The sequence below is a fragment of the Sus scrofa genome, chromosome 16 (genome assembly GCF_054392235.1).
Source record: "Sus scrofa isolate SSC_HxYL_T2T_F1_AM1 chromosome 16, Sscrofa_HxYL_maternal_Yorkshire_Landrace_v2.0, whole genome shotgun sequence".
Lineage (NCBI taxonomy): Eukaryota > Metazoa > Chordata > Mammalia > Artiodactyla > Suidae > Sus > Sus scrofa.
Window position 1 is genome coordinate 8,351,398 of NC_139398.1, and position 22,905 is coordinate 8,374,302.

A 22,905-nucleotide genomic window follows, 5' to 3' on the forward strand; every position below is an offset into this window, starting at 1 on the left:
GCATGCAATCATGCTGCATGGAATCCACTGCATTCAATCATGTTGCATAAAATCCACTGCATTCAATAGGGTTCCATTTCTTCACCCTGCATGGAATCCACTGCATTCAACCAAGCTGCATGGAATCCACTGCATTCAATCGGGATGCATTTTACCACTCTGCATGGATTACACTGCATTTAATCACGCTGCATGTAATCCATGGAATTTTAATCGGGATTCATTTTACTAAGCTGTATGGAATCGACTGCACTTAATCACGCTGCATGGAATCCACTGCATTCAATCGGGATGCATTTTACCACGTTGCATGCAGTTCACTGCATTCAATCACAATGCATGGAATCCACTGCATTCAATCGGGATGCTTTGGGCCATGCTGCATAAAATCCACTGCATTCAATCTTGCTTTTTGAATCCACTGCATTCAGTAATGCTGCATAAATCCTTGCATTCAATTGGGTTCCATTTCTCCACGCTGCATGGAATACACTGCATTCAATCACGCTGCATGGAATCCACTGCATTCAATCGGGATGCATTTTACCATGCTGCGTGGTTTTCACTGCATTCAATCACAATGCATTGAATCCACTGCATTCCATCGGGATGCTTTGGGCCATGCTGCATAAAATCCACTGCATTCAATCATGCTGCATGGAATCCACTGCATTCAATCATGCTGCATAAAATCCACTGCATTCAATAGGGTTCCATTTCTTCACGCTGCATGTAATACACTGCATTCAATCACACTGAATGGAATCCACTGCATTCAATCGGGATGCATTTTACCTCGCTGCATGGATTACACTGCATTCAATCACAATGCTTGGAATCCACTGCATTCCATCGGGATGCTTTGGGCCATGCTGCATAAAATCCACTGCATTCAATCGGGATGCATTGGGCCACGCTGCATCGACTCCACTGCATTCAATCGGTATCCATTGCGCCACAATGCAAGGAATCCTCTGCATTCATTGACGCTGCATGGACTCCACTGCATTCAATCGGGATGCTTTGGGCCATGCTGCATAAAATCCACTGCATTCAACCATGCTGCATGGAATCCATTTCATTCAATCATGCTCTATAAAATCCAATGCATTCAATAGGGTTCCATTACTTCACGCTGCATGGAATACACTACATTAAATCAGGATGCATGGAATCGACTGCATTCAATCAGGATGCATTATACCACGTTGCATGGATTACCCTACATTCAATCACAATGCTTGGAATCCACTGCATTCCATCGGGATGCTTTGGGCCATGCTGCATAAACTCCACTGCATTCAATCGGGAGGCATTGGGCCTCGCTGCATGGACTCCACTGCATAAAATCTGGATCCATTGCGCCACAATGCATGGAATCCTCTGCATTCAACGACGCTGCATGGAATCCACGGCATTCCATCGGGATGTTTTGGGCCATGCTGCATAAAATCTACTGCATTCAATCGGGATGCATTGGGCCTCGCTGCATGAACTCCACTGCATACAATCTGGAACCATTGCGCCAAAATGCATGGAATCGACTGCATTTAATCACGGTGCATGGAATCCACTGCATTCAATCGGGATGCATTTTACCACACTGCTTGGATTACACTGCATTCAATCGCAATGCATAGAATCCACTGCATTCAATATGGATGCATTTTACCACTCTGCATGGAATCCACTGCATTTAATCACGCTGCATGTACTCCATGGAATTTAATCGGGATTCATTTTACTAAGCTGTATGGAATCGACTGCATTTAATCACGCTGCATGGAATCCGCTGCATTCAATCATGCTGCATAAAATCCACTGCATTCAATAGGGTTCCATTTCTTCACGCTGCATGGAATCCACTGCATTCAATCACGCTGCATGGAATCCACTGCATTCAACATGGATGAATTTTACCACGCTGCATTTAGTACACTGTATTCAATCACAATTCATGGAATCCATTGCATTCAATCGGGATGCTTTGGGCCATGCTGCATAAAATCCACTGCATTCAATCGGGATGCACTGGGCATTGCTGCATGGACTCCACTGCATACAATCCGGATCCATTGCGCCACAATGCATGGAATCCTCTTCATTCAACGACGCTGCATGGAATCCACTGCATTCCATCGGGATGCTTTGGGCCATGCTGCATAAAATCCACTGCATTCAATCGGGATGCATTGGGCCTCGCTGCATGGACTCCACTGCATACAATCGGGATCCATTGCGCCACAATGCATGGAATCCTCTGCATTCAATGACGCTGCATGGAATCCACTGCATTCCATCGGGATGCTTTGGGCCATGCTGCATAAAATCCACTGCATTCAATCATGCTGCATGGAATCCACTGCATTCAATCATGCTGCATAAAATCCACTGCATTCAATAGGGTTCCATTTCTTCACGCTGCATGGAATCCACTGCATTCACTCAGGATGCATTTTACCACACTGCATGGATTACACTTCATTCAATCACAATGCATGGAATCCACTGCATTCCATCGGGCTGCTTTGGGCCATGCTGCATAAAATCCACTGCATTCAATCAGATGCATTTTGCCTCACTGCATAGACTCCACTGCATACAATCGGGATCCATTTCGCCAAAATGCATTGAATCTTCTGCATTCAATTACGCTGCATGGAATCCACTGCATTCCATCGGGATGCTTTGGGCCATACTGCATAAAATCCACTGCATGCAATCATGCTGCATGGAATCCACTGCATTCAATCATGCTGCATAAAATCCACTGCATTCAATAGGGTTCCATTTCTTCTTCACGCTGCCTGGAATCCACTGCATTCAATCACGCTGCATGTAATCCACTGCATTCAATCGGGATGCATTTTACCACACTGCTTGGATTACACTGCATTCAATCGCAATGCATAAAATCCACTGCATTCAATATGGATTCATTTTACCACTCTGCATGGAATCCACTGCATTTAATCACGCTGCATGTAATCCATGGAATTTAATCGGGATTCATTTTACTAAGCTGTATGGAATCGACTGCATTTAATCACGCTGCATGGAATCCACTGCATTCAATCGGGATTCATTTTACAAGGCTGCATGGAGTACACTGCATTCAATCACAATGCATGGAATCCACTGCATTCAAACGGGATGCTTTGGGCCATGCTGCATAAAATCCACTGCATTCAATCATGCTGCATGGAATCCACTGCATTCAATCATGCAGCATAAAATCCGCTGCATTCCATAGGGTTCCATTTCTTCATGCTGCATGGAATACACTGCATTCAATCAGGCTGCATGGAATCCACTGCATTCAATCGGGATGCATTTTTCCTCGTTGCATGGATTACACTACATTCCATCACAATGCATGAAATCCACTGCATTCAATCGGGAAGCTTTGGGCCATGCTGCATACAATCCACTGCATTCAATCGGGATGCACTGGGCCTCGCTGCATGGACTCCACTGCATATAATCGGGATCCATTGCGCCACAATGCATGGAATACTCTGCATGCAATGACGCTGAATGGAATCCACTGCATTGAATCGTGAAGCTATGGGCCATGCTGCATAAAATCCACTGCATGCAATCATGCTGCATGGAATCCACTGCATTCAATCATGTTGCATAAAATCCACTGCATTCAATAGGGTTCCATTTCTTCACCCTGCATGGAATCCACTGCATTCAACCACGCTGCATGGAATCCACTGCATTCAATCGGGAAGCATTTTACCACTCTGCATGGATTACACTGCATTTAATCATGCTGCATGTAATCCATGGAATTTAATCGGGATTCATTTTACTAAGCTGTATGGAATCGACTGCACTTAATCACGCTGCATGGAATCCACTGCATTCAATCGGGATGCATTTTACCACGTTGCATGCAGTTCACTGCATTCAATCACAATGCATGGAATCCACTGCATTCCATCGGGATGCTTTGGGCCATGCTGCATAAAATCCACTGCATTCAATCTTGCTTTTTGAATCCACTGCATTCAGTAATGCTGCATAAAATCCTTGCATTCAATTGGGTTCCATTTCTTCACGCTGCATGGAATACACTGCATTCAATCACGCTGCATGGAATCCACTGCATTCAATCGGGATGCATTTTACCATGCTGCGTGGTTTTCACTGCGTTCAATCACAATGCATGGAATCCACTGCATTCAATCGGGATGCTTTGGGCCATGCTGCATAAAATCCACTGCATTCAATCATGCTGCATGGAATCCACTGCATTCAATCATGCTGCAATAAATCCACTGCATTCAATAGGGTTCCATTTCTTCACGCTGCATGTTATACACTTCATTCATTCACGCTGCATGGAATCCACTGCATTCAATCGGGATGCATTTTACCTCGCTGCATGGATTACACTGCATTCAATCACAATGCATGGAATCCACTGCATTCCATCGGGATGCTTTGGGCCATGCTGCATAAAATCCACTGCATTCAATCAGATGCATTTTGCCTCGCTGCATAGACTCCACTGCATACAATCGGGATCCATTTCGCCAAAATGCATTGAATCTTATGCATTCAATTACGCTGCATGGAATCCACTGCATTCAATCGGGATGCTTTGGGCCATGCTGCATAAAATCCATTGCATTCAATCATGCTGCATGGAATCCACTGCATTCAATCGGGATGCATTTTACCATGCTGCATTGATTACCCTTCATTCAATCAGGCTGCATGGAATCCACTGCATTCTATCGGGATACTTTGGGCCATGCTGCATAAAATCCACTGCATTTAATCGGGATGCATTTGGCCACGCTGCATGGACTCCACTGCATAAAATCGGGATCCATTGCCCCAAAATGCAAGGAATCATCTGCATTCAATGACGCTGCATGGAATCCACTGCATTCCATCGGGATGCTTTGGGCCATGCTGCATAAAATCCACTGCATACAACCATGCTGCATGGAATCCACTGCATTCAATCATGCTGCATAAAATCCACTGCATTCAATCGGGATGCATTGGGCCTCGCTGCATGGAATAAACTGCATTCAATCAGGCTCCATGGAATCCACTGCATTCAATGGGGATGCATTCTACCATGCTGCATGGAGTTCACTGCATTCAATCACAATGCATGGAATCCACTGCATTCCATCGGGATGCTTTGGGCCATGCTGCATAAAATCCACTGCATTCAATCGGGATGCATTGGGCCTCGCTGCATGGACTCCACTGCATACAATCGGGATCCATTGCGCCAAAATGCATGGAATCCTCTGCATTCATTGACGCTGCATGGAATCCACTGCATTCCATCGGGATGCTTTGGGCCATACTGCATAAAATCCACTGCATGCAATCATGCTGCATGGAATCCACTGCATTCAATCATGCTGCATAAAATCCACTGCATTCAATAGGGTTCCATTTCTTCTTCACGCTGCCTGGAATCCACTGCATTCAATCACGCTGCATGGAATCCACTGCATTCAATATGGATGCATTTTACCACTCTGCATGGAATCCACTGCATTTAATCACGCTGCATGTAATCCATGGAATTTAATCGGGATTCATTTTACTAAGCTGTATGGAATCGACTGCATTTAATCACGCTGCATGGAATCCACTGCATTCAATTGGGATTCATTTTACAAGGCTGCATGGAGTACACTGCATTCAATCACAATGCATGGAATCCACTGCATTCAAACGGGATGCTTTGGGCCATGCTGCATAAAATCCACTGCATTCAATCATGCTGCATGGAATCCACTGCATTCAATCATGCAGCATAAAATCCGCTGCATGCAATCATGCTGCATTGAAACCACTGCATTCAATCATGCTGCATAAAATCCACTGCATTCAATAGGGTTCCATTACTGCACCCTGCATGGAATCCACTGCATTCAACCACGCTGCATGGAATCCACTGCATTCAATCGGGATGCATTTTACCACTCTGCATGGATTACACTGCATTTAATCACGCTGCATGTAATCCATGGAATTTAATCGGGATTCATTTTACTAAGCTGTATGGAATCGACTGCACTTAATCACACTGCATGGAATCCACTGCATTCAATCGGGATGCATTTTACCACGTTGCATGCAGTTCACTGCATTCAATCACAATGCATGGAATCCACTGCATTCCATCGGGATGCTTTGGGCCATGCTGCATAAAATCCACTGCATTCAATCTTGCTTTTTGAATCCACTGCATTCAGTAATGCTGCATAAAATCCTTGCATTCAATTGGGTTCCATTTCTTCACGCTGCCTGGAATCCACTGCATTCAATCACGCTGCATGGAATCCACTGCATTCTATCGGGATGCATTTTACCTCGCTGCATGGATTACACTGCATTCAATCACAATGCATGGAATCCACTGCATTCCATCGGGATGCTTTGGGCCATGCTGCATAAACTCCACTGCATTCAATCGGGAGGCATTGGGCCTCGCTGCATGGACTCCACTGCATAAAATCTGGATCCATTGCGCCACAATGCATGGAATCCTCTGCATTCAACGACGCTGCATGGAATCCACTGCATTCCATCGGGATGTTTTGGGCCATGCTGCATAAAATCTACTGCATTCAATCGGGATGCATTGGGCCTCGCTGCATGAACTCCACTGCATACAATCTGGAACCATTGCGCCAAAATGCATGGAATACTCTGCATTCAACGACGCTGCATGGAATCCACTGCATTCAATCGGGATGCTTTGGGCCATGCTGCATAAATCCATTGCATTCAATCATGCTTCATGGAATCCACTGCATTCAATCGTGCTGCATAAAATCCACGGCATTCAATAGGGTTCCATTTCTTCACGCTGCATCGAATCAACTACATTCAATCACGCTGCATGGAATCCACTGCATTCTATCGGGATGCTTTGGGCCATGCTGCATAAAATCCATTGCATTCAATATTGCTGCATGGAATCCACTGCATTCAATCGGGATGCATTTTACCTCGCTGCATGGATTACACTGCATTCAATCACAATGCATGGAATCCACTGCATTCCATCGGGATGCTTTGGGCCATGCTGCATAAAATCCACTGCATTCAATCGGGATGCATTGGGCCTCGCTGCATGGACTCCACTGCATTCAATCGGGATCCTTTGTGCCACAATGCATGGAATTCTCTTCATTCAATGACGCTGCATCGAATCCACTGCATTCAATCGGAATCCATTGTGCTACAATGCATGGAATCCTCTGCATTCAATGACGCTGCATGGAATCCACTGCATTCCATCAGGATGCTTTGGGCCATGCTGCATAAAATCCACTGCATGCAATCATGCTGCATGGAATCCACTGCATTCAATCATGCTGCATAAAATCCACTGCATTCAATAGGGTTCCATTTCTTCACGCTGCATGGAATCCACTGCATTCAATCACGCTGCATGGAATCCACTGCATTCAACATGGATGAATTTTACCACGCTGCATTTAGTACACTGTATTCAATCACAATTCATGGAATCCATTGCATTCAATCGGGATGCTTTGGGCCATGCTGCATAAAATCCACTGCATTCAATCGGGATGCACTGGGCATTGCTGCATGGACTCCACTGCATACAATCCGGATCCATTGCGCCACAATGCATGGAATCCTCTTCATTCAACGATGCTGCATGGAATCCACTGCATTCCATCGGGATGCTTTGGGCCATGCTGCATAAAATCCACTGCATTCAATCGGGATGCATTGGGCCTCGCTGCATGGACTCCACTGCATACAATCGGGATCCATTGCGCCACAATGCATGGAATCCTCTGCATTCAATGACGCTGCATGGAATCCACTGCATTCCATCGGGATGCTTTGGGCCATGCTGCATAAAATCCACTGCATTCAATCATGCTGCATGGAATCCACTGCATTCAATCATGCTGCATAAAATCCACTGCATTCAATAGGGTTCCATTTCTTCACGCTGCATGGAATCCACTGCATTCAATCACGCTGCATGGAATCCACTGCATTCAACATGGATGAATTTTACCACGCTGCATTTAGTACACTGTATTCAATCACAATTCATGGAATCCATTGCATTCAATCGGGATGCTTTGGGCCATGCTGCATAAAATCCACTGCATTCAATCGGGATGCACTGGGCATCGCTGCATGGACTCCACTGCATACAATCCGGATCCATTGCGCCACAATGCATGGAATCCTCTGCATTCAATGACGCTGCATGGAATCCACTGCATTCAATCGGGATGCTTTGGGCCATGCTGCATAAAATCCATTGCATTCAATCATGCTGCATGGAATCCACTGCATTCAATCGGGATGCATTTTAACATGCTGCATTGATTACCCTTCATTCAATCAGGCTGCATGGAATCCACTGCATTCTATCGGGATGCTTTGGGCCATGCTGCATAAAATCCACTGCATTTAATCGGGATGCATTTGGCCACGCTGCATGGACTCCACTGCATAAAATCGGGATCCATTGCCCCAAAATGCAAGGAATCATCTGCATTCAATGACGCTGCATGGAATCCACTGCATTCCATCGGGATTCTTTGGGCCATGCTGCATAAAATCCACTGCATTCAACCATGCTGCATGGAATCCACTGCATTCAATCATGCTGCATAAAATCCACTGCATTCAATCGGGATGCATTGGGCCTCGCTGCATGGAATAAACTGCATTCAATCAGGCTCCATGGAATCCACTGCATTCAATGGGGATGCATTCGACCATGCTGCATGGAGTTCACTGCATTCAATCACAATGCATGGAATCCACTGCATTCCATCGGGATGCTTTGGGCCATGCTGCATAAAATCCACTGCATTCAATCGGGATGCATTGGGCCTCGCTGCATGGACTCCACTGCATACAATCGGGATCCATTGCGCCAAAATGCATGGAATCCTCTGCATTCATTGACGCTGCATGGAATCCACTGCATTCCATCGGGATGCTTTGGGCCATACTGCATAAAATCCACTGCATGCAATCATGCTGCATGGAATCCACTGCATTCAATCATGCTGCATAAAATCCACTGCATTCAATAGGGTTCCATTTCTTCTTCACGCTGCCTGGAATCCACTGCATTCAATCACGCTGCATGGAATCCACTGCATTCAATATGGATGCATTTTACCACTCTGCATGGAATCCACTGCATTTAATCACGCTGCATGTAATCCATGGAATTTAATCGGGATTCATTTTACTAAGCTGTATGGAATCGACTGCATTTAATCACGCTGCATGGAATCCACTGCATTCAATCGGGATTCATTTTACAAGGCTGCATGGAGTACACTGCATTCAATCACAATGCATGGAATCCACTGCATTCAAACGGGATGCTTTGGGCCATGCTGCATAAAATCCACTGCATTCAATCATGCTGCATGGAATCCACTGCATTCAATCATGCAGCATAAAATCCGCTGCATTCCATAGGGTTCCATTTCTTCATGCTGCATGGAATACACTGCATTCAATCAGGCTGCATGGAATCCACTGCATTCAATCGGGATGCATTTTTCCTCGTTGCATGGATTACACTGCATTCCATCACAATGCATGGAATCCACTGCATTCAATCGGGAAGCTTTGGGCCATGCTGCATACAATCCACTGCATTCAATCGGGATGCACTGGGCCTCGCTGCATGGACTCCACTGCATATAATCGGGATCCATTGCGCCACAATGCATGGAATACTCTGCATTCAATGACGCTGAATGGAATCCACTGCATTGAATCGTGAAGCTATGGGCCATGCTGCATAAAATCCACTGCATGCAATCATGCTGCATGGAATCCACTGCATTCAATCATGTTGCATAAAATCCACTGCATTCAATAGGGTTCCATTTCTTCACCCTGCATGGAATCCACTGCATTCAACCACGCTGCATGGAATCCACTGCATTCAATCGGGATGCATTTTACCACTCTGCATGGATTACACTGCATTTAATCACGCTGCATGTAATCCATGGAATTTTAATCGGGATTCATTTTACTAAGCTGTATGGAATCGACTGCACTTAATCACGCTGCATGGAATCCACTGCATTCAATCGGGATGCATTTTACCACGTTGCATGCAGTTCACTGCATTCAATCACAATGCATGGAATCCACTGCATTCAATCGGGATGCTTTGGGCCATGCTGCATAAAATCCACTGCATTCAATCTTGCTTTTTGAATCCACTGCATTCAGTAATGCTGCATAAATCCTTGCATTCAATTGGGTTCCATTTCTTCACGCTGCATGGAATACACTGCATTCAATCACGCTGCATGGAATCCACTGCATTCAATCGGGATGCATTTTACCATGCTGCGTGGTTTTCACTGCATTCAATCACAATGCATGGAATCCACTGCATTCCATCGGGATGCTTTGGGCCATGCTGCATAAAATCCACTGCATTCAATCATGCTGCATGGAATCCACTGCATTCAATCATGCTGCATAAAATCCACTGCATTCAATAGGGTTCCATTTCTTCACGCTGCATGTAATACACTGCATTCAATCACACTGAATGGAATCCACTGCATTCAATCGGGATGCATTTTACCTCGCTGCATGGATTACACTGCATTCAATCACAATGCTTGGAATCCACTGCATTCCATCGGGATGCTTTGGGCCATGCTGCATAAAATCCACTGCATTCAATCGGGATGCATTGGGCCACGCTGCATCGACTCCACTGCATTCAATCGGTATCCATTGCGCCACAATGCAAGGAATCCTCTGCATTCATTGACGCTGCATGGACTCCACTGCATTCAATCGGGATGCTTTGGGCCATGCTGCATAAAATCCACTGCATTCAACCATGCTGCATGGAATCCATTTCATTCAATCATGCTCTATAAAATCCAATGCATTCAATAGGGTTCCATTACTTCACGCTGCATGGAATACACTACATTAAATCAGGATGCATGGAATCGACTGCATTCAATCAGGATGCCTTATACCACGTTGCATGGATTACCCTACATTCAATCACAATGCTTGGAATCCACTGCATTCCATCGGGATGCTTTGGGCCATGCTGCATAAACTCCACTGCATTCAATCGGGAGGCATTGGGCCTCGCTGCATGGACTCCACTGCATAAAATCTGGATCCATTGCGCCACAATGCATGGAATCCTCTGCATTCAACGACGCTGCATGGAATCCACTGCATTCCATCGGGATGTTTTGGGCCATGCTGCATAAAATCTACTGCATTCAATCGGGATGCATTGGGCCTCGCTGCATGAACTCCACTGCATACAATCTGGAACCATTGCGCCAAAATGCATGGAATCGACTGCATTTAATCACGGTGCATGGAATCCACTGCATTCAATCGGGATGCATTTTACCACACTGCTTGGATTACACTGCATTCAATCGCAATGCATAGAATCCACTGCATTCAATATGGATGCATTTTACCACTCTGCATGGAATCCACTGCATTTAATCACGCTGCATGTACTCCATGGAATTTAATCGGGATTCATTTTACTAAGCTGTATGGAATCGACTGCATTTAATCACGCTGCATGGAATCCGCTGCATTCAATCATGCTGCATAAAATCCACTGCATTCAATAGGGTTCCATTTCTTCACGCTGCATGGAATCCACTGCATTCAATCACGCTGCATGGAATCCACTGCATTCAACATGGATGAATTTTACCACGCTGCATTTAGTACACTGTATTCAATCACAATTCATGGAATCCATTGCATTCAATCGGGATGCTTTGGGCCATGCTGCATAAAATCCACTGCATTCAATCGGGATGCACTGGGCATTGCTGCATGGACTCCACTGCATACAATCCGGATCCATTGCGCCACAATGCATGGAATCCTCTTCATTCAACGACGCTGCATGGAATCCACTGCATTCCATCGGGATGCTTTGGGCCATGCTGCATAAAATCCACTGCATTCAATCGGGATGCATTGGGCCTCGCTGCATGGACTCCACTGCATACAATCGGGATCCATTGCGCCACAATGCATGGAATCCTCTGCATTCAATGACGCTGCATGGAATCCACTGCATTCCATCGGGATGCTTTGGGCCATGCTGCATAAAATCCACTGCATTCAATCATGCTGCATGGAATCCACTGCATTCAATCATGCTGCATAAAATCCACTGCATTCAATAGGGTTCCATTTCTTCACGCTGCATGGAATCCACTGCATTCACTCAGGATGCATTTTACCACACTGCATGGATTACACTTCATTCAATCACAATGCATGGAATCCACTGCATTCCATCGGGCTGCTTTGGGCCATGCTGCATAAAATCCACTGCATTCAATCAGATGCATTTTGCCTCACTGCATAGACTCCACTGCATACAATCGGGATCCATTTCGCCAAAATGCATTGAATCTTCTGCATTCAATTACGCTGCATGGAATCCACTGCATTCCATCGGGATGCTTTGGGCCATACTGCATAAAATCCACTGCATGCAATCATGCTGCATGGAATCCACTGCATTCAATCATGCTGCATAAAATCCACTGCATTCAATAGGGTTCCATTTCTTCTTCACGCTGCCTGGAATCCACTGCATTCAATCACGCTGCATGGAATCCACTGCATTCAATCGGGATGCATTTTACCACACTGCTTGGATTACACTGCATTCAATCGCAATGCATAGAATCCACTGCATTCAATATGGATTCATTTTACCACTCTGCATGGAATCCACTGCATTTAATCACGCTGCATGTAATCCATGGAATTTAATCGGGATTCATTTTACTAAGCTGTATGGAATCGACTGCATTTAATCACGCTGCATGGAATCCACTGCATTCAATCGGGATTCATTTTACAAGGCTGCATGGAGTACACTGCATTCAATCACAATGCATGGAATCCACTGCATTCAAACGGGATGCTTTGGGCCATGCTGCATAAAATCCACTGCATTCAATCATGCTGCATGGAATCCACTGCATTCAATCATGCAGCATAAAATCCGCTGCATTCCATAGGGTTCCATTTCTTCATGCTGCATGGAATACACTGCATTCAATCAGGCTGCATGGAATCCACTGCATTCAATCGGGATGCATTTTTCCTCGTTGCATGGATTACACTACATTCCATCACAATGCATGGAATCCACTGCATTCAATCGGGAAGCTTTGGGCCATGCTGCATACAATCCACTGCATTCAATCGGGATGCACTGGGCCTCGCTGCATGGACTCCACTGCATATAATCGGGATCCATTGCGCCACAATGCATGGAATACTCTGCATGCAATGACGCTGAATGGAATCCACTGCATTGAATCGTGAAGCTATGGGCCATGCTGCATAAAATCCACTGCATGCAATCATGCTGCATGGAATCCACTGCATTCAATCATGTTGCATAAAATCCACTGCATTCAATAGGGTTCCATTTCTTCACCCTGCATGGAATCCACTGCATTCAACCACGCTGCATGGAATCCACTGCATTCAATCGGGATGCATTTTACCACTCTGCATGGATTACACTGCATTTAATCACGCTGCATGTAATCCATGGAATTTTAATCGGGATTCATTTTACTAAGCTGTATGGAATCGACTGCTTTTAATCACGCTGCATGGAATCCACTGCATTCAATCGGGATTCATTTTACAAGGCTGCATGGAGTACACTGCATTCAATCACAATGCATGGAATCCACTGCATTCAAACGGGATGCTTTGGGCCATGCTGCATAAAATCCACTGCATTCAATCATGCTGCATGGAATCCACTGCATTCAATCACGCTGCATGGAATCCACTGCATTCAATCGGGATGCATTTTACCACACTGCTTGGATTACACTGCATTCAATCGCAATGCATAGAATCCACTGCATTCAATATGGATTCATTTTACCACTCTGCATGGAATCCACTGCATTTAATCACGCTGCATGTAATCCATGGAATTTAATCGGGATTCATTTTACTAAGCTGTATGGAATCGACTGCATTTAATCACGCTGCATGGAATCCACTGCATTCAATCGGGATTCATTTTACAAGGCTGCATGGAGTACACTGCATTCAATCACAATGCATGGAATCCACTGCATTCAAACGGGATGCTTTGGGCCATGCTGCATAAAATCCACTGCATTCAATCATGCTGCATGGAATCCACTGCATTCAATCATGCAGCATAAAATCCGCTGCATTCCATAGGGTTCCATTTCTTCATGCTGCATGGAATACACTGCATTCAATCAGGCTGCATGGAATCCACTGCATTCAATCGGGATGCATTTTTCCTCGTTGCATGGATTACACTACATTCCATCACAATGCATGGAATCCACTGCATTCAATCGGGAAGCTTTGGGCCATGCTGCATACAATCCACTGCATTCAATCGGGATGCACTGGGCCTCGCTGCATGGACTCCACTGCATATAATCGGGATCCATTGCGCCACAATGCATGGAATACTCTGCATGCAATGACGCTGAATGGAATCCACTGCATTGAATCGTGAAGCTATGGGCCATGCTGCATAAAATCCACTGCATGCAATCATGCTGCATGGAATCCACTGCATTCAATCATGTTGCATAAAATCCACTGCATTCAATAGGGTTCCATTTCTTCACCCTGCATGGAATCCACTGCATTCAACCACGCTGCATGGAATCCACTGCATTCAATCGGGATGCATTTTACCACACTGCTTGGATTACACTGCATTCAATCGCAATGCATAGAATCCACTGCATTCAATATGGATTCATTTTACCACTCTGCATGGAATCCACTGCATTTAATCACGCTGCATGTAATCCATGGAATTTAATCGGGATTCATTTTACTAAGCTGTATGGAATCGACTGCATTTAATCACGCTGCATGGAATCCACTGCATTCAATCGGGATTCATTTTACAAGGCTGCATGGAGTACACTGCATTCAATCACAATGCATGGAATCCACTGCATTCAAACGGGATGCTTTGGGCCATGCTGCATAAAATCCACTGCATTCAATCATGCTGCATGGAATCCACTGCATTCAATCATGCAGCATAAAATCCGCTGCATTCCATAGGGTTCCATTTCTTCATGCTGCATGGAATACACTGCATTCAATCAGGCTGCATGGAATCCACTGCATTCAATCGGGATGCATTTTTCCTCGTTGCATGGATTACACTACATTCCATCACAATGCATGGAATCCACTGCATTCAATCGGGAAGCTTTGGGCCATGCTGCATACAATCCACTGCATTCAATCGGGATGCACTGGGCCTCGCTGCATGGACTCCACTGCATATAATCGGGATCCATTGCGCCACAATGCATGGAATACTCTGCATGCAATGACGCTGAATGGAATCCACTGCATTGAATCGTGAAGCTATGGGCCATGCTGCATAAAATCCACTGCATGCAATCATGCTGCATGGAATCCACTGCATTCAATCATGTTGCATAAAATCCACTGCATTCAATAGGGTTCCATTTCTTCACCCTGCATGGAATCCACTGCATTCAACCACGCTGCATGGAATCCACTGCATTCAATCGGGATGCATTTTACCACTCTGCATGGATTACACTGCATTTAATCACGCTGCATGTAATCCATGGAATTTTAATCGGGATTCATTTTACTAAGCTGTATGGAATCGACTGCACTTAATCACGCTGCATGGAATCCACTGCATTCAATCGGGATGCATTTTACCACGTTGCATGCAGTTCACTGCATTCAATCACAATGCATGGAATCCACTGCATTCAATCGGGATGCTTTGGGCCATGCTGCATAAAATCCACTGCATTCAATCTTGCTTTTTGAATCCACTGCATTCAGTAATGCTGCATAAATCCTTGCATTCAATTGGGTTCCATTTCTTCACGCTGCATGGAATACACTGCATTCAATCACGCTGCATGGAATCCACTGCATTCAATCGGGATGCATTTTACCATGCTGCGTGGTTTTCACTGCATTCAATCACAATGCATGGAATCCACTGCATTCCATCAGGATGCTTTGGGCCATGCTGCATAAAATCCACTGCATTCAATCATGCTGCATGGAATCCACTGCATTCAATCATGCTGCATAAAATCCACTGCATTCAATAGGGTTCCATTTCTTCACACTGCATGTAATACACTGCATTCAATCACACTGAATGGAATCCACTGCATTCAATCGGGATGCATTTTACCTCGCTGCATGGATTACACTGCATTCAATCACAATGCTTGGAATCCACTGCATTCCATCGGGATGCTTTGGGCCATGCTGCATAAAATCCACTGCATTCAATCGGGATGCATTGGGCCACGCTGCATCGACTCCACTGCATTCAATCGGTATCCATTGCGCCACAATGCAAGGAATCCTCTGCATTCATTGACACTGCATGGACTCCACTGCATTCAATCGGGATGCTTTGGGCCATGCTGCATAAAATCCACTGCATTCAACCATGCTGCATGGAATCCATTTCATTCAATCATGCTCTATAAAATCCAATGCATTCAATAGGGTTCCATTACTTCACGCTGCATGGAATACACTACATTAAATCAGGATGCATGGAATCGACTGCATTCAATCAGGATGCATTATACCACGTTGCATGGATTACCCTACATTCAATCACAATGCATGGAATCCACTGCATTCAATCGGGATGCCTTGGGCCATGCTGCATAAAATCCACTGCATTCAATCGGGATGCATTGGGCCTCGCTGCATAGACTCCACTGCATATAATCGGGATCCATTGCGCCACAATGCATGGAATACTCTGCATTCAATGACGCTGCATGGAATCCACTGCATTCCATCGGGAAGCTTTGGGCCATGCTGCATAAAATCCACTGCATTCAATCATGCTGCATGGAATCCACTGCATTCAATCGGGATGCATTTTACAAGGCTGCATGGATTACATTTCATACACTCAAAATGCATGGAATCCACTGCGTTCTATAGGTATACTTTGGGCCATACTGCATAAAATACACTGCATTCAATTTGCTGCATGGAATCCACTGCATTCAATCATGCTGAATAAAATCCACTGCATTCAATAGGGTTCCATTTCTTCACGCTGCATGGAATACACTGCATTCAATCAGGCTCCATGGAATCCACTGCATTCAATGGGGATGCATTCTACAATGCTGCATGGAGTTCACTGCATTCAATCACAACGCATGTAATCCACTGCATTCCATTGGGATGCTTTGGGCCATGCTGCATAAAATCCACTGCATTCAATCGGGATGCATTGGGCTTCGCTGCATGGACTCCACTGCATACAATCGGGATCCATTGCGCCAAAATGCATGGAATACTCTGCATTCATTGACGCTGCATGGACTCCACTGCATTCAATCGGGATGCTTTGGGCCATGCTGCATAAAATCCACTGCATTCAACCATGCTGCATGGAATCCATTTCATTCAATCATGCTCTATAAAATCCAATGCATTCAATACGGTTCCATTACTTCACGCTGCATGGAATACACTGCATTAAATCAGGATGCATGGAATCGACTGCATTCAATCAGAATGCCTTATACCACGTTGCATGGATTACCCTACATTCAATCACAATGCATGGAATCCACTGCATTCAATCGGGATGCTTTGGGCCATGCTGCATAAAATCCACTGCATTCAATCGGGATGCATTGGGCCTCGCTGCATAGACTCCACTGCATATAATCGGGATCCATTGCGCCACAATGCATGGAATATTCTGCATTCAACGACGCTGCATGGAATCCACTGCATTCCATCGGGAAGCTTTGGGCCATGCTGCATAAAATCCACTGCATTCAATCATGCTGCATGGAATCCACTGCATTCAATCGGGATGCATTTTACAAGGCTGCATGGATTACATTTCATACACTCAAAATGCATGGAATCCACTGCGTTCTATAGGTACACTTTGGGCCATACTGCATAAAATACACTGCATTCAATTTGCTGCATGGAATCCACTGCATTCAATCATGCTGCATAAAATCCACTGCATTCCATCGGGATGCATTGGGCCTCGCTGCATGGAATACACTGCATTCAATCACGCTGCATGAATTCCACTGCATTCAATGGGGATGCATTCTACAATGCTGCATGGAGTTCACTGCATTCAATCACAATGCATGGAATCCACTGCATTCCATCGGGATGCTTTGGGCCATGCTGCATAAAATCCACTGCATTCAATCGGGATGCATTGGGCCTCGCTGCATGGACTCCACTGCATACAATCGGGATCCATTGCACCAAAATGCATGGAATCCTCCGCATGCAACGACGCTGCATGGACTCCACTGCATTCAATCGGGATGCTTTGGGCCATGCTGCATAAAATCCACTGCATTCAATCATGCTGCATGGAATCCACTGCATTCAATCATGCTGTATAAAATCCACTGCATTCAATAGGGTTCCATTTCTTCACGTGGCATCGAATCCACTGCATTCAATCACGCTGCATGGAATCCACTGCATTCAATCGGGATGCATTTTTCCTCGCTGTATGGAGTACACTGCATTCAATCATGCTGCATAAAATCCACTGCATTCCATCGGGATGCTTTGGGCCATGCTGCATAAAATCCACTGCATTCAATTTGCTGCATGGAATCCACTGCATTCAATCATGCTGCATAAAATCCACTGCATTCAATCGGGATGCATTGGGCCTCGCTGCATGGAATAAACTGCATTCAATCAGGCTCCATGGAATCCACTGCACTCAATGGGGATGCATTCTACCATGCTGCATGGAGTTCACTGCATTCCATCACAATGCATGGAATCCACTGCATTCCATCGGGATGCTTTGGGCCGTGCTGCATACAATCCACTGCATTCAATCGGGATGCATTGGGCCTCGCTGCATGGACTCCACTGCATACAATCGGGATCCATTGCGCCAAAATGCATGGAATCGACTGCATTTAATCACGGTGCATGGAATCCACTGCATTCAATCGGGATGCATTTTACCACACTGCTTGGATTACACTGCATTCAATCGCAATGCATAGAATCCACTGCATTCAATATGGATGCATTTTACCACTCTGCATGGAATCCACTGCATTTAATCACGCTGCATGTAATCCATGGAATTTAATCGGGATTCATTTTACTAAGCTGTATGGAATCGACTGCATTTAATCACGCTGCATGGAATCCACTGCATTCAATCGGGATTCATTTTACAAGGCTGCATGGAGTACACTGCATTCAATCACAATGCATGGAATCCACTGCATTCAAACGGGATGCTTTGGGCCATGCTGCATAAAATCCACTGCATTCAATCATGCTGCATGGAATCCACTGCATTCAATCATGCAGCATAAAATCCGCTGCATTCCATAGGGTTCCATTTCTTCATGCTGCATGGAATCCACTGCATTCAATCAGGCTGCATACAATCCGCTGCATTCCATAGGGTTCCATTTCTTCATGCTGCATGGAATACACTGCATTCAATCAGGCTGCATGGAATCCACTGCATTCAATCGGGATGCATTTTTCCTCGTTGCATGGATTACACTGCATTCCATCACAATGCATGGAATCCACTGCATTCAATCGGGAAGCTTTGGGCCATGCTGCATACAATCCACTGCATTCAATCGGGATGCACTGGGCCTCGCTGCATGGACTCCACTGCATATAATCGGGATCCATTGCGCCACAATGCATGGAATACTCTGCATTCAATGACGCTGAATGGAATCCACTGCATTGAATCGTGAAGCTATGGGCCATGCTGCATAAAATCCACTGCATGCAATCATGCTGCATTGAAACCACTGCATTCAATCATGCTGCATAAAATCCACTGCATTCAATAGGGTTCCATTACTGCACCCTGCATGGAATCCACTGCATTCAACCACGCTGCATGGAATCCACTGCATTCAATCGGGATGCATTTTACCACTCTGCATGGATTATACTGCATTTAATCACGCTGCATGTAATCCATGGAATTTAATCGGGATTCATTTTACTAAGCTGTATGGAATCGACTGCACTTAATCACGCTGCATGGAATCCACTGCATTCAATCGGGATGCATTTTACCACGTTGCATGCAGTTCACTGCATTCAATCACAATGCATGGAATCCACTGCATTCAATCGGGATGCTTTGGGCCATGCTGCATAAAATCCACTGCATTCAATCTTGCTTTTTGAATCCACTGCATTCAGTAATGCTGCATAAAATCCTTGCATTCAATTGGGTTCCATTTCTTCACGCTGCATGGAATACACTGCATTCAATCACGCTGCATGGAATCCACTGCATTCAATCGGGATGCATTTTACCATGCTGCGTGGTTTTCACTGCATTCAATCACAATGCATGGAATCCACTGCATTCCATCGGGATGCTTTGGGCCATGCTGCATAAACTCCACTGCATTCAATCGGGAGGCATTGGGCCTCGCTGCATGGACTCCACTGCATAAAATCTGGATCCATTGCGCCACAATGCATGGAATCCTCTGCATTCAATGACGCTGCATGGAATCCACTGCATTCCATCGGGATGTTTTGGGCCATGCTGCATAAAATCTACTGCATTCAATCGGGATGCATTGGGCCTCGCTGCATGAACTCCACTGCATACAATCTGGAACCATTGCGCCAAAATGCATGGAATACTCTGCATTCAACGACGCTGCATGGAATCCACTGCATTCAATCGGGATGCTTTGGGCCATGCTGCATAAATCCATTGCATTCAATCATGCTTCATGGAATCCACTGCATTCAATCGTGCTGCATAAAATCCACTGCATTCAATAGGGTTCCATTTCTTCACGCTGCATCGAATCCACTACATTCAATCACGCTGCATGGAATCCACTGCATTCTATCGGGATGCATTTTACCACACTGCATAGATTACACCGCATTCAATCACAATGCATGGAATCCACTGCATTCAATCGGGATGCTTTGGGCCATGCTGCATAAAATCCACTGCATTCAATCGGGATGCATTGGGCCTCGCTGCATGGACTCCACTGCATTCAATCGGGATCCTTTGTGCCACAATGCATGGAATTCTCTTCATTCAATGACGCTGCATCGAATCCACTGAATTCAATCGGAATCCATTGTGCCACAATGCATGGAATCCTCTGCATTCAATGACGCTGCATGGAATCCACTGCATTCCATCAGGATGCTTTGGGCCATGCTGCATAAAATCCACTGCATGCAATCATGCTGCATGGAATCCACTGCATTCAATCATGCTGCATAAAATCCACTGCATTCAATAGGGTTCCATTTCTTCACGCTGCATGGAATCCACTGCATTCAATCACGCTGCATGAATTCCACTGCATTCAACATGGATGAATTTTACCACGCTGCATTTAGTACACTGTATTCAATCACAATTCATGGAATCCATTGCATTCAATCGGGATGCTTTGGGCCATGCTGCATAAAATCCACTGCATTCAATCGGGATGCACTGGGCATTGCTGCATGGACTCCACTGCATACAATCCGGATCCATTGCGCCACAATGCATGGAATCCTCTTCATTCAACGACGCTGCATGGAATCCACTGCATTCCATCGGGATGCTTTGGGCCATGCTGCATAAAATCCACTGCATTCAATCGGGATGCATTGGGCCTCGCTGCATGGACTCCACTGCATACAATCGGGATCCATTGCGCCACAATGCATGGAATCCTCTGCATTCAATGACGCTGCATGGAATCCACTGCATTCCATCGGGATGCTTTGGGCCATGCTGCATAAAATCCACTGTATGCAATCATGCTGCATGGAATCCACTGCATTCAATCATGCTGCATAAAATCCACTGCATTCAATAGGGTTCCATTTCTTCACGCTGCATGGAATCCACTGCATTCAATCACGCTGCATGGAATCCACTGCATTCAACATGGATGAATTTTACCACGCTGCATTTAGTACACTGTATTCAATCACAATTCATGGAATCCATTGCATTCAATCGGGATGCTTTGGGCCATGCTGCATAAAATCCACTGCATTCAATCGGGATGCACTGGGCATCGCTGCATGGACTCCACTGCATACAATCCGGATCCATTGCGCCACAATGCATGGAATCCTCTGCATTCAATGACGCTGCATGGAATCCACTGCATTCAATCGGGATGCTTTGGGCCATGCTGCATAAAATCCATTGCATTCAATCATGCTGCATGGAATCCACTGCATTCAATCGGGATGCATTTTACCATGCTGCATTGATTACCCTTCATTCAATCAGGCTGCATGGAATCCACTGCATTCTATCGGGATGCTTTGGGCCATGCTGCATAAAATCCACTGCATTTAATCGGGATGCATTTGGCCACGCTGCATGGACTCCACTGCATAAAATCGGGATCCATTGCCCCAAAATGAAAGGAATCATCTGCATTCAATGACGCTGCATGGAATCCACTGCATTCCATCGGGATGCTTTGGGCCATGCTGCATAAAATCCACTGCATTCAACCATGCTGCATGGAATCCACTGCATTCAATCATGCTGCATAAAATCCACTGCATTCAATCGGGATGCATTGGGCCTCGCTGCATGGAATAAACTGCATTCAATCAGGCTCCATGGAATCCACTGCATTCAATGGGGATGCATTCTACCATGCTGCATGGAGTTCACTGCATTCAATCACAATGCATGGAATCCACTGCATTCCATCGGGATGCTTTGGGCCATGCTGCATAAAATCCACTGCATTCAATCGGGATGCATTGGGCCTC